This window comes from Marmota marmota, unplaced genomic scaffold (genome assembly GCF_001458135.2).
Source record: "Marmota marmota marmota unplaced genomic scaffold, marMar, whole genome shotgun sequence".
NCBI lineage: Eukaryota > Metazoa > Chordata > Mammalia > Rodentia > Sciuridae > Marmota > Marmota marmota.
Window position 1 is genome coordinate 20,306,474 of NW_026000196.1, and position 15,220 is coordinate 20,321,693.

Sequence of the window (15,220 nt, forward strand, 5' to 3'; positions counted from 1 at the left end):
CAGGGGATGAGGCTAGCAAGCAATGGAACAGGGATTTGGACCTGGGCCATCCCCCGACTCGACCTCATGAGGTCAATCAAGTTGCACCTTGATCAACTGCCTCCCAGGTCTGATTGAATCCAAATTACCTTGGAGAAGAAATGAGCAAAGGTGAGCCCACAACTCTGAAGCAAAGTCTCTGGGCTGGAAGAGGACCTTCCACCAGCATGTCCAGCTTGACTGGAATCTATGTAGGATGCCCATGTCCACGGCAAGTTCTGGCCTTTGCAGTGTTGTCTTGGGCTTCACTTCTGTCCTGAGTGCAGACTCCAGAACACTGCAGCTACCCCTGTCTTACCACCAAAGACCCCAATTCTGCCCCCATCGTCATCTGGACCATGAGTGCTTCAAAGGAGACCTTGGGTATGTAGGGCTTCTCTCTCCGAGGGTTCTTTCTCTTTAAACTCCAGGCTCTGCATTTTCCAGGAGCTGCCCCAGCCATGTGAGTGCTATGCTTGAATGTGTTCCCCAAAGTTTGTAGGTTGGAAACTTAATCCAACTGCAATGGAACAATGCTGCAAGGTGAGAACTTACGAAGTAATTAGGTCTGGAGCACTGACTCTGTCCTCATAAATGCCCTCCTTAGATGCCATTATCTAGGGAGTAGGTGAATTATCATGCTAGTAGCTTCCTGATAAAAACAGGAGTTTGGCCTCCTTTGCTCCTTCCCTTATCCAGACCCCTGCAACTCCCACCCCCATCCCGGAACCTTCATATTCTCTCTCTCTCTCTCTCTCTCTCTCTCTCGCTCGCTCTCACATTCTTGCCTTTCTGCTTTTCACCACAGGATGAGAAGCAAGAAAACTCACCAGATGTAGCCCTTTGACTAGCCCTTTGACCTTGTACTTCCCATCTTCCAAACAAGAAGTAATTCTCTGTTCCTTATAATCTACTCAGTCTTGAGCATTCTGTTAGAGCAACACACTAAGTTTTGGGAGTTCTGGACATCTCTTAGGACATGTCTTACTCTTAAGACTTATGTGCCCAGAACACTTTGAGAAGATGATATGACTTTAGTCTCTGAAAACGTTGGGGCAAATAAACTTTACACCAACACATAGAGGGGCAGAAACTGATCTTAAGAAAACATGCCTATATTCATCTTTACAATCTTTATTTAAAATTTCAAAAAGATCTCTTTTTAAACAAACAATAGAAAGGTGTGTTGACATGCTGTACAGTCAAGGGTTGTTCAGAGACCTAAGCATGTCAGGCTTGGGATAGGAGGTCAGGTCTTTCCCAAATGCCCCATGGGCCAAACATATGGGAGCTGGAACATATTTAGCCCCTAATCCTCCAGCTGAGGTGCCAGCCAGGGCCAGGCAAAAAGCAGGTGGGCACACAGGAGAGGGGCACATTAAGAAAGACTGTGGGTGGGATGCAGGAATCCTGATGGTCCCAGGATTGCTGCAGCTGGCAGGAGCACTGAAGGGTGTGCAGCCCTCAAGGAGTCCTGCAGCTGTAGGAGAGGTTGGGCAGAAGCTGGAGCCTCCTCCTCCCCCAAAACCTCTTATTGGTGAGGAGTGTGTTCACGAGGTCTCAGAGGAGGGTGGAGGGGATTGTGCATCCTGTGGGTTAGGCGAGGAGCTCCTCTACACTTGGCCTCACACCTCCTCTTCTCAGAAATCCTGAGGCCTGGAGGGAGGTTCCGTGATTGGCGCATTGTAGGTATGGGGAAGGTGGATTTCAGGACCATTTCAGGGAGTCCCAGCTCACTCCATCCTCTTGATCAGTTCCCAAAGGAACAAGACAGAAGCACTTTTATCATCCTGCTCTCTGGTTGGGGAGTTTCCCTTTGGCAGAAGCAATGGCAAATGAGCCCTGAGGGTAGAAAGTGGGCCCCATGGGGCTGGGTAGAGCTACATAGCACCAATGCCCCAAGCCACCTGCAGAGCAGGGTAAAGGTAGAGGCTGGGGGCTGAGGGCAGTGTGGGGAAAGAGAGCTTGCCACAGTATCTAGAGGTGTGTGAGGCCAGCCCATCTATTACATCCTCTCCATTTTGGGATGTTATATAGGGGTCTCTGGGATTGAGGCTTATATTTGGACATCTACAGGGCAGAAGAGACCAAGCTGGGCTGATGTCAGAGAGATCCAGAAGAAACAAAAGTTCTAGGACTTTATCAACATCTCAGGGTCAGTTGCAGGATCCAGGCCATGCCCTGGTGACTGTGAGTCCTCAGCATGCTGCCTGGGTGAAATTCCACCCAGGACACTGCCCTTGGGGCCCAAGGGTCATTTCTGAATAGATAGAGACAAAATTGCCAAGTGGACTAGCAGAGTTCTGACTGACCATCATGTTTAATACTTCATCACTCACTTCTGTCTCTGAGATCTTTTGAGATCTGCCTTATTGATCCCTAATATGATCCCAGGCCCACCTGGGCTTTGAACAGTGCATGTCCCATTCCCTTGACAGACCATGAAGTCCACTCCTGCCTCTGGTGAGTCATCCTTGGACATGTGCATGGTTGTACTCTCCAGTGCCCCTTCCCTTGCCAGGTCTGTCCTACCATCAGGCTGACTTTCTGTCGCCCCTTCTTGGGGGTGGCCCTTTACTGGACCTGGACCCCCTGGACCCTTTACTCTTTCAGCGGTCTCAGTACAGCTCATCCTTCAGCCAGCTCCTGAACCTGGCATAAGTGATTTTTCACCTATTTCTCTAGGCAAGCCAAAACCCACTGAATTTGTGTGTGGTAAGCATGGAGGACAAGCCAACTGTAGGTAGAATCCAATATACATAAATCTACTGTGGCATGACCAGACGGTCCAGGTCCCTTTGGATAAAGTGTATTGTTGTTCACCTGACACAAATGCAAATGCCTCTGAGCCTGTTCTTGTAGTAATGGAAAGGGAATTCCTTAGGGGTGGCTGAAAGCCAGGCCTCTGACCTGAGTGAATCTGTTCTACTTAAGACACTGCCTTTGACATAACAAGTATAATGTTGTGTTAGTCAGCTTTCTGTTACTGAAACAAATTATGAGAAATAACCAAGTTATAAGGAAGAAAGGGTTATTTTAGCTCACAGTTTTAGAAGTTTTAGTCCATGGTCTATTGGCCCTGCTGCTTTGGACGTTGTGATGAGGCAGCACATTATGGCGGGGAATACATGGTTGGACAAAGCCGTTCACCTCGTAGTAGTCAGGAACAGAGAGAAACAGGAAGAACCCAGATTTCCATAATCTGCTTCAAGGGTATGCCCCAAATGACCTCACTTCCTTCACACTAGGCCCCACCTCTCAAAGGCTCCTCAATCTCCCAGTGATGCCATGACTGGGGACCAAGCCTTCAGCACACAGCCTTTGGTGGACACTTATTCAAATATAGTAGATGGGAGCACTGCTCGGTTAAGTTTGTAGAACCCACTATGACTGCTATCATATACTTAGTTTTTATAGGGTCCAGCCTTGTGAATTACATGGAGATATGATGCCCCCAAACTACCGGATTTTTTGAGGGTGGCACTAACCACATTTGACTTTCTATCCTGACCAGAGGAGGGGGCAGTTTCAGAGTCCTGCACCTGGCCCTATCCCTACTCTGATAAGCTCTTCCCCCACAAGTAAGGAGCCTTGGGGTGGCAGGGGGGTGTTCTGCTGACAGCCAACAACCTTCACCCTAACAAGTCCTTCAAGAAATGGAGAAACAACCCTATGGACACAGTGGGCCAGACCTGAGACCCATTACCATGTGCTTCAAGTCCCCAACAAGGACTGTGGTAACACTGGTGTCTCCATTCATCAATGTCAATTTAGATCCTGTGTCCCACAGTCCTAAAAATTCTAGACACTCCCTACTCCCCTGTGCATGAATACCCAAGTGAATGTCTGATGGACCCTGTGGGGAAGGCCTGGAGGAGTCCCTACTGCTTACACCTACTGTGGGGTAACAGGTCTGTCCTCAGAGAATCTGCCTCTCCTTCAGTCTGAGCCCTGGGTCTGAACATTGACTCAGGGCCAGAAATTGGCCAAGATATTATGATTTAGGGGCTGCAGAGGGGAGAGGTCACCTTCAAGCTCCTTATTGTCCATCTTGGATGTTAGTTATTGCAAAGTTAGACAATGTCTGAGTTAACTATCCCAGTCCACCTTTGGGTTCTGAGAATGGTTCCTTGGCTTTCTGCATGTCAGGCCCCCAGATGCTATCTGACTGACACCTCTCTGACATAATTGCACTCACCTTGCTGCTGTTGGTATAACACCACCATCAGCCATCTGTTCCATTGAGACCCTGTCATCCTTCCCCATTGCTATGGGGGTCCCTCTAGTATCCTCTACTGCAAGCTCTGACCTCAAAGGACAGACCCTCTAAGTTTCTCAATAACACATCACCCTTCACTGGCACTCTCTTGGTCACTTTGATAAATGGGAGGGATAGTAGTCCAGCTTGGGTTTTCTGTCCTTACTGAGAGGATTTGGTCCCTTACATGTGCACTGTCCCCTCCTAGCCTTCCAAAGAGTCATCCTAGTTACAGGAGCTACATCTCCTGGGATCCCTGCCAGGACACGAAGTTCCATATCGGGGAGGGTATGGCCACATGAATGGGCTCTTTCTCATCTTAAGCTCCACTCTCTTTGCTCTAGCACCCTAAGACCCAGACCCAGGCCCAGGCACATGCTACTGGTCTTCCGTTATAGCCTGGGCCTGCAGCTTTCAGGGTATGAACCCCCTCCCTGCCTATTCTGATGCATGCTATGACTATGCTGAACTTTGAAGACATTATGCTGAGCAAGACACACCAGTTACAGGACAAGTCCTGTACAATTCCACTCATGTGAGCTGTCCGGAGCAGGAGACTAGAGAAAGGAAAGTGAAGGGTGGTTGCCAGGAGCTGGGGGAGGAGAAATGGGGAGTTAGTTTAATGGGGACAGAGTTTCAGTTCTGCAAGATGAAGAGTTCTGTGGATGGATGTGGTGATGATTGCACAACCATACTAATTTACTCAACGTTACTGAGGTGGACACTTAAAAATGGCAAAGATGGAAAATTTTCCAAAAATTAAAAATTAAACTAACAAACCCTTTCCCCACTTAGCAAGTCCAGCACCTGGTTTGATACTGCACTGAGATTTGCCCCTCCTTTGTCTATCAGCCTGGCTCCCCCAGACTGATTAGAGGGAGGTCTTGAGGGAGCAAGCTTCATCTTATTGGGCAATGCTCCTCTTGAGGCCTTTGCATGCTCTTCAAGCAGGATGGGGGAAGGAACACTCTCGCCTACCAAGGAGGGTTGTCACTTCTGCAGACCCAGCATGTTCAAGGGAATCTGAATTTCCAGATTATCCACTGCACATCCCCATCCCAGGTCTCAGGACCACCCCTTCCCCTCTCAGACCTGACTTACACAAGACCCCCTTGGAGGCTGACAGCTCTTTCACTCCTGTGAGTAACTTCTGAGCCTGGTCTCCTGCAACATCCACCCTTTTCCCTTCCATCCCATCAACACTATTGTTCCAACAGCTGGAAATTAGGGATTCTTTGAATACTCCAAGGAGGCCCTCTGTTTCTCACACATTGATTAAATTAGTTTTCTCTCTTCCTCATCCTATAATGAGTATTGAGAGCAGCCTATCCTCCCAGCTCCAGGCACCTCAGATCTCTCACATGCCAGGATGTTGTAGCAGTCAGCAGGCCTCCATCCCCAAATCCCTCCTGGTTCACTGCCCTTGAAAGAGTGACTATCACTCTGTCAGGGCATACTCCATCTGAGTGCCTGTGAAGGCCATCTGTGTTGGGCCCTCAGTCCATGCTGTTGGCAAATGATCCCAGGCCAAGTCTGCTTCCTGGAGGACATACCTGGAAGGAGTGAGGAGGACAGGAATGCACAGAGGGAAAGAAGGACCCCAAATGGTCCCAGATCTGCACCAAAGATATCAGTGGTCATTGGTCATAGGCAAGCACCAGGGGACATCATCTTGGGTAAGGGCTTTTCCTGAGTTGGAACATAGTTTCTGAAAAGGAGAGAGGTGTGAACCCTCAGCAGTCTATTTCCAGTGGGTGCAGGTGGATGTGTGGGTCACCAGATCTAGGTAGAGTACTTCCCATCTACTCCCATTTCCAGTTCAGCCTACTTCACCTAGACTTCCAAATGTGACTCTGGTTCTCCTGCTGTGCTCCCACCCCAATCCCTGCAGTGCACCAAGCACTCTACCACCTTGCAAGCTGGAAGCAGATTTATCCTAGGAAGGTGGGGGGAAAGACCTGGAGGCAGGCCCAGCTCAATGAGTGAACACCCTACAGCCACACCACACCTGCCAGTGCTTAGAAGGTGGTTGAGGCCTGGATTCAGCACTCTGCCGTCACTACCTTAGAACTCTTCACAATCTTATCCTTGTATTTGTGTTTTGTAAGTGAAGCTGATGGGACAATGGGGTGCTCGTGGGGGATCCCTTCTCCTGCTTCTTTTCCACTTTCCAGTAAGGGTTTTGGCTATGCCTTCTTCAGCCCAGTGCCCAGGAACCTCTGCCAGGCATGGTTCAGGAGTCGGCTGCAGACACTCCACACATGTAGGGCAGAACCCTGAGTGCCTGTGAAGGTCTGTGTGAGCCCAGGAGGGTGTGGTATTGGATAGCAAATCAAAACACCATTCCATTTTGAACAAGAGGCCCCATGCCATCATTTTGTACTACCTATCTGCTCTCTTATCTGCCTCTTTGTCTACACATTCCTTTCTTATCAGACAAACCCAAGAGTGCCTTCGAGTGCTCATTACCTTACTTCTGCATCAGAAAAAGGTCCATCTGTTTTCTGGAATGTACTTTAGGGCTCCTTCCTAGTAACTTGGGGCAGATGGAGGTGTTAAACTCGAGCTCACCAAAGATTTCCATGATTTTCCAAGAAAGGACCTACAACTGATTTGGGAAGCCTTGCAGGGAGCATCAGCCATATCCTGCCCCATAGGCCCAGTTTCTGTGGCCTCAGTGGTGACCAGGTTGGCACCAACGGCTCTGCCTTGGCCTAGACACTTCATGATCTTGAGTGCTGGAACAAAGAGGTTGGATTGTCACCTGTCCCCAGCTCATGGAACTGTGTATGAAGTTCATTTACTGTTTTTTTCCCTCAGGGTGTGACAAATGACTCCTGGCCCCTGATGCCAGACCTAGCAATCCAAACAGGGTTGGGCTGTCTCCCATCTGCCTGGGGCTCAGGGAGTCCCTAGGTTGCTCTCCCATCCCCCCATTCCCCACCTCCCAGCACACATAGCTTGGAGCCCTGAGGCCCCTGGGGACCCATCTGTGCTGTTTGTTTGGGTAAGAACTCCGTATTTATAGCCGCCTTGCAGGCAGCCAGCAGAGGGAAAGCTGTGCCAAGTGGGTATCAAGCAACAGCTGGGCACACGCTCCACATGACACACGCCACAGGAGGTACAACCCTCCCCCGCACCCTGGGGGAGCTGCCTCCCTAATAATCCCTCCCTTGGCTCCCTGGGGAGGGGCGGGAGAACACAGGACAATTGTCACAGATCATGTGCTGGGGCGAGAGCCACACAGACCTGAGGCTGGGGAGAGGGGGCGATGAAAACAACCCTTTGTCCAGGGCCTCGTCTGCCACACACTGGGCTTGTGTTTCTTGCTTTATGACAATTGGGTGAAACATTAGACCAGGGCATCAATTATTCAGATTTCACTGCGAGGTCAGAACACAGCAGCTCGGTCCTGCCCCCACCCGGAGAGAGTCAGTTCCAGGAGGGAGGCTGTGGGAACTCAGGCTTCAGGGCCTGGGAGTATGAGCTCCTGCACCCTCAGGTCTTGGCAGCTCAGCACCCATCAGATCTAACCATCCTCTATTGTCGCTGGCCAAAGTGCTTTCCTGGCTTTTCCAGGCATTTGAGTGGCATGGAATATAACTAAAAGTATTACTTCGTTTTCAGCCAGAAAATGCACTCTAGAGAATTCTGTAGGACTCAAGAAGCTGAAGCAATCCTCCCCCACCCACCCACCCACACACACAGACACACAAACACATGGCACACATTTACCTCTCTGGCTCCATCTGATTGCTCTGGATCCTGAGCTGATCCCTTGCTCTGCCCAGTAGCCCTTTAACCTCTCCTGAAGAGTCATTGGCACATGACTGTGCTGCTCCTGTCACCCATCTTTCTGCTTTCTAATACAAGCTTTCAAGCCACACGTTTCCCTCCAAGCCCTGTTTAGCTTCATCCTGAGATTTTGACAGGTTGTGTTTTCACTGTCATTCAATTCGAAAGACTTTGTAATTCTCCTCGTTATTTCTTTTTTGACCCATGGAATATGTAGAAGTATTTTGTTTAACTTCCACATACTTGGGGACTCTCCAGACATCTTGACGTGATTGATTTCTCCTTTAATTCCTCTGTGGTCAGAGCACATTTTTGGGTATGATTTCCAGGTCTTTTCAATATATTGAGACTTGTTTTATGATCCAGCATATGGCCTGTTTGGGTGAACATGAAAATAATGTGCCTTCTGCAGTTGGGGTATGAAATGTTGTGTGAATATCAATTGGGTCAAGCTGGTTGCTAGTGTTGTTCAAGTCTCCTGTCACTGTGGGAGATTTCAACACTGTAGACAGAAAGTCCAATCGGCCTATTTCTCCTTTCGTTTCTGTTAGTTCTTGCCTTGTGTATTTCAACACTCTTAGTATGTCATGCACATTTAAAACAGTGTCTTTGTTCAGGATGCTGTAACAAAATACCATAGACTGGGTTGCTTAAACAGTACAAATTAATTTTCTCACAATTCTGGAGGCTGCAAAGTCCAAGATCAGGATGCCAGCTGGACAGGTTTGGGTGCAGGCTCTCTTCCTAGGCTTGTAGACAGCTGCCTTTACACTGTGTGTTCAGACAGGCTTTCCTCCAATCATGCACACAGAGACAGAGGAAGATCTCTCACATCTTCTTTTTAACAGGAGAATAATCTCTGGGCATGGTGGCACATGCCTATAATCTCCTAGAAACTCAGGCAGTGAGGCAGGAGGATTGCAAATTTGAGGCCAGCCTCAGCAACTTACTAGGCTTTAAGCAATTTAGTGAGATCCTGTCTCAAAATAAAAAATAAAAAGACTGGAATGTGGGGGCTGGGGATGTGGCTCAAGCGGTAGCGTGCTCACCTGGCATGCGCCGGGCGCTGGGTTCGATCCTCAGCACCACATACTAATAAAAAAATAAAGAGTTGTGTCCATCGAAAACTGAAAAATAAATATTTTAAAAAACTTTTTTAAAAAAGACTGGAATGTGGCTTAGGGGTAAAGCATCCTGGGTTCAATCCCTAACACCAAAAGAAAACAAAAGGGGGACACTAAACCTTTCATATAAAGGACCTATCTCATAATCTCATTCAACCTTAGTTGAAGGCCCTATCTCCAAATACACAGTGGGCAGGGGTAAAGGCTTCAAAATATGAAATTCAATATATGAATTTTGGGGAGGGCAAAATTTAGTTCATAGAAAATGTTTATGTCTTTTTGATGAACTGACACTTTTATTGGTATAAAACACCCCTTCTTATGCTCAGTAGTATTCTCTTTTTTCTGAAACCTGATATTAATGAAGTGATATTAATGAAGCAATCCATATTACCTATGATGGTCCACATATTTGTATGCTTAACTAGCTCCCTGGGATTTAGATTAAGAATAAATCTTGTGAGGCTGGGGCTGGGGCTCAGTGGTAGAGTGCTCACCTGGTACTCATGAGACACTGGATTCGATCCTCAGCACCACATAAAAAAATAAATAAATAAATAAAAGAAAATATTGTGTCTACCTAAAACTAAAACATAAATATTAAAAAAAGAATAAATATGTGATCAATGGGTACTGGGTTGAAATTGAGATAAGAGTAAGAAGTCCTATAATGCTATTTTTTGCACAGTAGGGTGACTATAGATGGTGGTTGTATACTGTAGATTTCAAAAAACCAGAAAAGAAGATTTTGAATGATTTTCCATAATGAAGTAATAAATGTTTGAGGATATAAATATGTTTAAACTGATTACACAATGTATACATGCATTGAAATTTTACATGGCACCCCATCAATATATATAATTTTTGTATTTTTATATTTCAGTTTAAAAATAAATTGAATTTTTTAAAAATTACACATTTTATAGACAATATAGTTGACGTTTTTTAAAAGTTCAGTATGAACATCTTTGCCTTGCATTTTAATTAGTGAATTAATTTTTAGGTATAGAGGTAATTGATTTAAAATTTGCCATATTGCTCTTTGTCTTCATTTTGTCCAGATGTTCCTTTTTTATCTTTTTTTCTGCCTTTTTTTGAACTGTGTAATTTTAAATATTCCATTTTCATCTACTCTATTAGCTTATACCTATTATATCTATTCTTTTAGTTGTTGCTTTAGAATTCATGATATTCAGCCAGGCACAGTGGCACATGTCTATAATCCTAGTGGCTTGGGAGGCTGAGGCAGGAGGATTGCAAATTCAAAGCCAGCCTCAGCAACTTAGTGAGGCCCTAAGCAACTCAGTGAGACCATGTCTCTAAATAAAATACAAAGAAGGGCTGAGGATGTGGCTCAGTGGTTAAGTGTCCCTGGGTTCAATCCCTGGTACTGACCCCCACCCTCCAAAAAAAGAATTCATGATCTTCATTATTAACAAATATTAGTATACTTGCTTACCTAAAAGGTAAAAATCTTCAAGTATTATCCTCTTATTCCTCACTTCCATCCTTTATTTTCCTATTGCTATCCTTCCATTCTATTATTACCAGATACATAACTTCTACATATGTTAAATACTATAATATCATTGTTGTTGCTAAATAGTTCTCTCTCTCTCTCTCTCTCTCTCTCTCTCTCTCTCTGTCAAAAAGAAAAATTCTATGTGGTGCTGGGGATTAAACCTAGGACACTCCACCACTGAGCTATATCTTCAACACCGTTTTATTTTTTAATTTGAAATAGGATTCTGCCTGGGCTAGCACTGAACTTGCTATCCTCCTGCCTCAGCCTCTGTAGTAACTGGGATTATAGATGTGTACCACCACACCTGGCCCTGAAGACAGGTTTTGAAAATTTTAAATTTAAAGTGTCTCCAACACTTCAAAGATATCCATTTAACTATCCCCAGCCTGTATTTTTCTGATGGTTATTATTTTTGATCCCTGTATATAATGTGCCTTTTAAAAAATATAGACTTAGTTTCACAGAAAAACAGAGTGGAAGGTACAGAAATTCCCCAACACATGCACAACCTCCCTATCAACACCCTCCACAAGAGTGCTATGTTTGTTTTAAGCGATGAACCTACCTTGACACATCAGGCCATGGTTTATATTGGGGTTCATTCTATGTGTTGTCCATGGGCTTGGACAAATCCAGAGTTACATGAATCCACACTACAGTATGTACATAGTAGTTCCACTGTCATCAAAATCCTCAGTGCTCCACCTGTATTTCCCTCCTCCCCCAACGCCTGAAATATTGCTCTTGTTGCTGTTTCTGTAGATTTGCCCTTTTCAGAATGTCATAGGCCTGGAATCATGCAGTATGCAGCCACTTCAGATCAACTTGTTTCACTTAGTAATATGCATCTGTTTCCTCCATCTCTCTTCATGGTATAGTAACTCTTAAGTTAATGATATTTTGTGATTGGACATGTCCCTGTTTATTTATCTGTTCACCTACTTCAGGACATCTTGGTTGCTTTCAAGTTTTTGCAGTTATGAATAAAGCTACTATAAACTTCCATGTGTAGGGTTTTGTGAGGATATAAGTTTTCAACTCCTTTGGGTAAATACCAAGGGGGCCATTGATGGATCATATGGTAAGAGCATGTTTAGTGTTGCAAGAAACCACCAAACTATTTTCCAAAGTGGCTGTGCCATTTTGTATTCCCATCAACAATGAGTAAGGGTTCTAACTGCTCCACATCCTCACCAGCGTCGGGTGTTGTCAGTGACCTGGATTGTGGCCACTATGATAGGTGTGCATTGGTATTTCATCATTATTGCAATTTGCATCTCCTTAATGACACATGATATGGAGCACTTTTGTGTATGCTCATCTGTCATCTGTATATCTTTTTATTGTTTTTAGTTATATATGATAGTTGAATCCATTTTGACATAATTATAAAAACATGGACTATATCTTGTCCTAGTTCAGACCCCATTACTTCTCCTTTCCTTTCCCTCTCCCCATCCCTGTTCCCTTCCCTCCATTAATCTTTCTGCTATTTACCCATGATTATTATTTTTTTAATTAATTTCTTGTGGATATACGTGATGATGAGATTCACTGTAGTATATTCATATATGTACATAGGAAAGTTATGTCAGATTAATTCCATTATCTTTCCTTTTTCCATCCCCACCTCCCTTCTCTTCCTTTCATTCTCCTTTGTCTAATGCACTGAACTTCTATCCCCACCCTCTTCGCTTATTGTGAGTTAGATCCACATATCAGAGAAAACATTTGAACTTTGTTTTGGGGGGATTGGCTTATAGTCTCCAGATCTATCCATTTACTGACAAATGTCATAAAATCATTCTTCTTTATGGCTGAGTGATACTCCACTGTGTATTTATACCACATCTTCTTTATCCATTTATCTCTTAAAGGCCACCTAGGTTGACTCCATAACTTAGCTATTGTGAATTGTGCTGCTATAAAAATTAGTGTGGCTACATCACTGTAGTGTGCTGATTTTAAATCCTTTGGATATATACTTAGCCCGTGTGATAACTAGGTCAAATGGTGGTTTCATTCCTAGTTTTTTGAGGAATCTCCATACTGCTTTCCAGAGTGGTTGCACCAATTTGCAGTCCCACCAACAATGTATGAGCATATCTTGTTCCCCACATCCTCACCAACACGCCAGCATTTATTGTTACTTGTATTCTTGATAATTGCCATTCTGACTGGAATGAGATGTCATCTGTATATCTTGTTAGGTGAGAGACAATATTATAATATTTCTTTTATTGCTGGCTTAGTGAGATTTTTCTCTTCATTGAAAGTTTTCAGTAGTTGGATATGGTGATTTTTCCATGATTTTCTTTGTGTTGCTTCTTCTTAAGTTTTATTGCATCTAGATTTGTATGATTGAGACCAGATATATATATATAAAATTTGCCCATGACCTCTTTCAAAACTCCCAGTAGAGATGAGTAATATATCTTGACCTTTTTTGCTGGTTTGTTTTTCTCAGGTCATTTTTCTTTCTGTGCTTTAGTTTGAGTAGCTCTCTGGTACCTTGTCTTCAAGTTTACTGCCTTTTCTTCTGCTATGTCTCTGTCTATATTCTGTTAAGCCCCTTTTTATATATTTTTTCAATTAGCACACAGTATACAGAATTTTTGTTTTACTTTTTTTTTTAAAGTATACCATTCTACGAGTTTATGTATAGATTCATGTAACCACTACCTTAATTAGGATACAGAAGAGTTCCATCACACCTCTCCCATTCAAAAAAAAAAAAAAATCCCCACAAAACTTGTGTTCCCCTTTGCAATTAGACTCCATACAGACTTCTAACTCCTGGAAGCCTTTAATCTGTTCTCTCCACTGCCACCCCCCTTGTTTGTTGCAGAGAGTCCTCTCTCACCAGGTGATCGCTTAAATAGGCACCACTGCTCTCTCATTGGTTCCTGGCCTGTGACATCATCCTCCATGTGTAAAATTGACAGAGGACCCTCACTAGAGGACTCTCACCAGAGGCCAACCAGCCGTGGGGTGGCCTTGGACTTACAGCCTCCAAAACTGTTAGTTTAATAAACAACAACAGCTTCTTCTTCTTCTTCTTCTTCTTCTTCTTCTTCTTCTTCTTCTTCTTCTTCTTCTTTGCAACTAAAGAAAAGAGAAAGAAGGAAAATAGGTTGAGATAAATTAATCAAAGCAAATCATACCAAAACAGATTCAGTGAAACCAGTGCGTAGAGGGAAATTTATAGCTATAAACATCTGCATTAAAAAAGAAGAAGATGTCAAATCAAAACTTAGAGAAAACGAAACTCAAATCAAGCCGAGGAAGGAAATAGTAGAAATTAGAGATGAAGTTGAGAGCAGAAAAAAAAGATTTTAAAAAAACTTTGACAAACCTTTAGATAGACTGATCAAGAAGAAGAAAAAGAGGACTCAATGACTAAATAAATATTGGAAGAGGAGATATTTCTTCCACTCTTACAGAAATTAAAAGGATCATAAATAAATGAACAATTGCATACCAACAAATTGGATAATGTAAGTGAACTGATGAGTTTTTAGAAAGATAAAAACTTTTGATATTGAATTTAAGAAGAAAAAGAAATTCTAACTAGACCTACTTACAGTAAAAGAAGAAATTGAATTAGCAATCAAAAACTTCACTTCCAAAGCCCAGGGCAAATAGCTTCACTGATGAGTTCTACCAAATGCTTAAATAATATTAACAGAAATAATTCACAAACCCATACAAAAAAAAATAGAAGAGATGGAACATGACCTGATTCATTCTTTGAGACCATTATTTACTCTGATTTCAAAAGCAAAGACATCATAAGAGAACTAAAGACCAATATCTCTCATAAATATAGATGCAAAAATTTTTAACAAAATACTGACAAATGTGGCAACAAATAAAAAGAATTTCACACCAAGACAAAGTGGGATTTATGCCAGGAATGCAAAGTTGGTTCAACATATGAAAACCAAACAATGTAATGAACCATATTAATAGAATAAAAGACAAAACCACATGATTATCCTGATGTGTAGAGAAAAAGCATTTGACAAAATCCAATACCATTTTATGATTAAAAAAATAATGTTATTCAATAAACTGTGTTATAGGTTCCTGGACTAATTCAAGAGATCTATGAAAAATGCACAGGTAACATCCTACTCAATGAAGAAAGACTGAATGATTTCCCTTTATGAGGAATCAAAAATGGCTTGTCTGTTCTGTCTACTACTACTCATGTTAGACTAGAGGTTCTAGCCATGGAGATTTGACCAGAAAAATCAATGAAAGACATCCAGATTGGAAAAGAAGTAGAACAACCTCTAATTGCATATGACATGATCATGTATATAGAAAATCACAAGGAATTTCACTAAAAAAATAATTAAAACCAGTAAATGAGTTCAGTATCATGGTATACAAGATAAATGTACAGCAACTTTCCTATACACTGACAATGAACAATCTAAATAATAAATTAATAAGACAAATTTGCAATAGCAGCAAAAAGAATAAAATACT

The 15,220-nt window shown here is 43.3% G+C and overlaps 1 long non-coding RNA gene across 2 annotated transcripts in view; it reads left to right on the top strand.

Moving 5' to 3' along the window:
• Nucleotides 1-15,220, top strand: part of LOC125612513 — an 80,097-nt gene that overhangs the window by 43,573 nt on the left and 21,304 nt on the right. The window contains exon 5 of one of the 2 annotated variants that reach the window (XR_007342935.1): nt 4-8,996. The exons of the other annotated variant lie outside the window; for it this stretch is intronic. This is a non-coding gene — a long non-coding RNA (uncharacterized LOC125612513). Of the gene's footprint in view, nt 1-3; nt 8,997-15,220 lie in introns of those variants that run through there. 2 annotated transcript variants of the gene reach the window in all.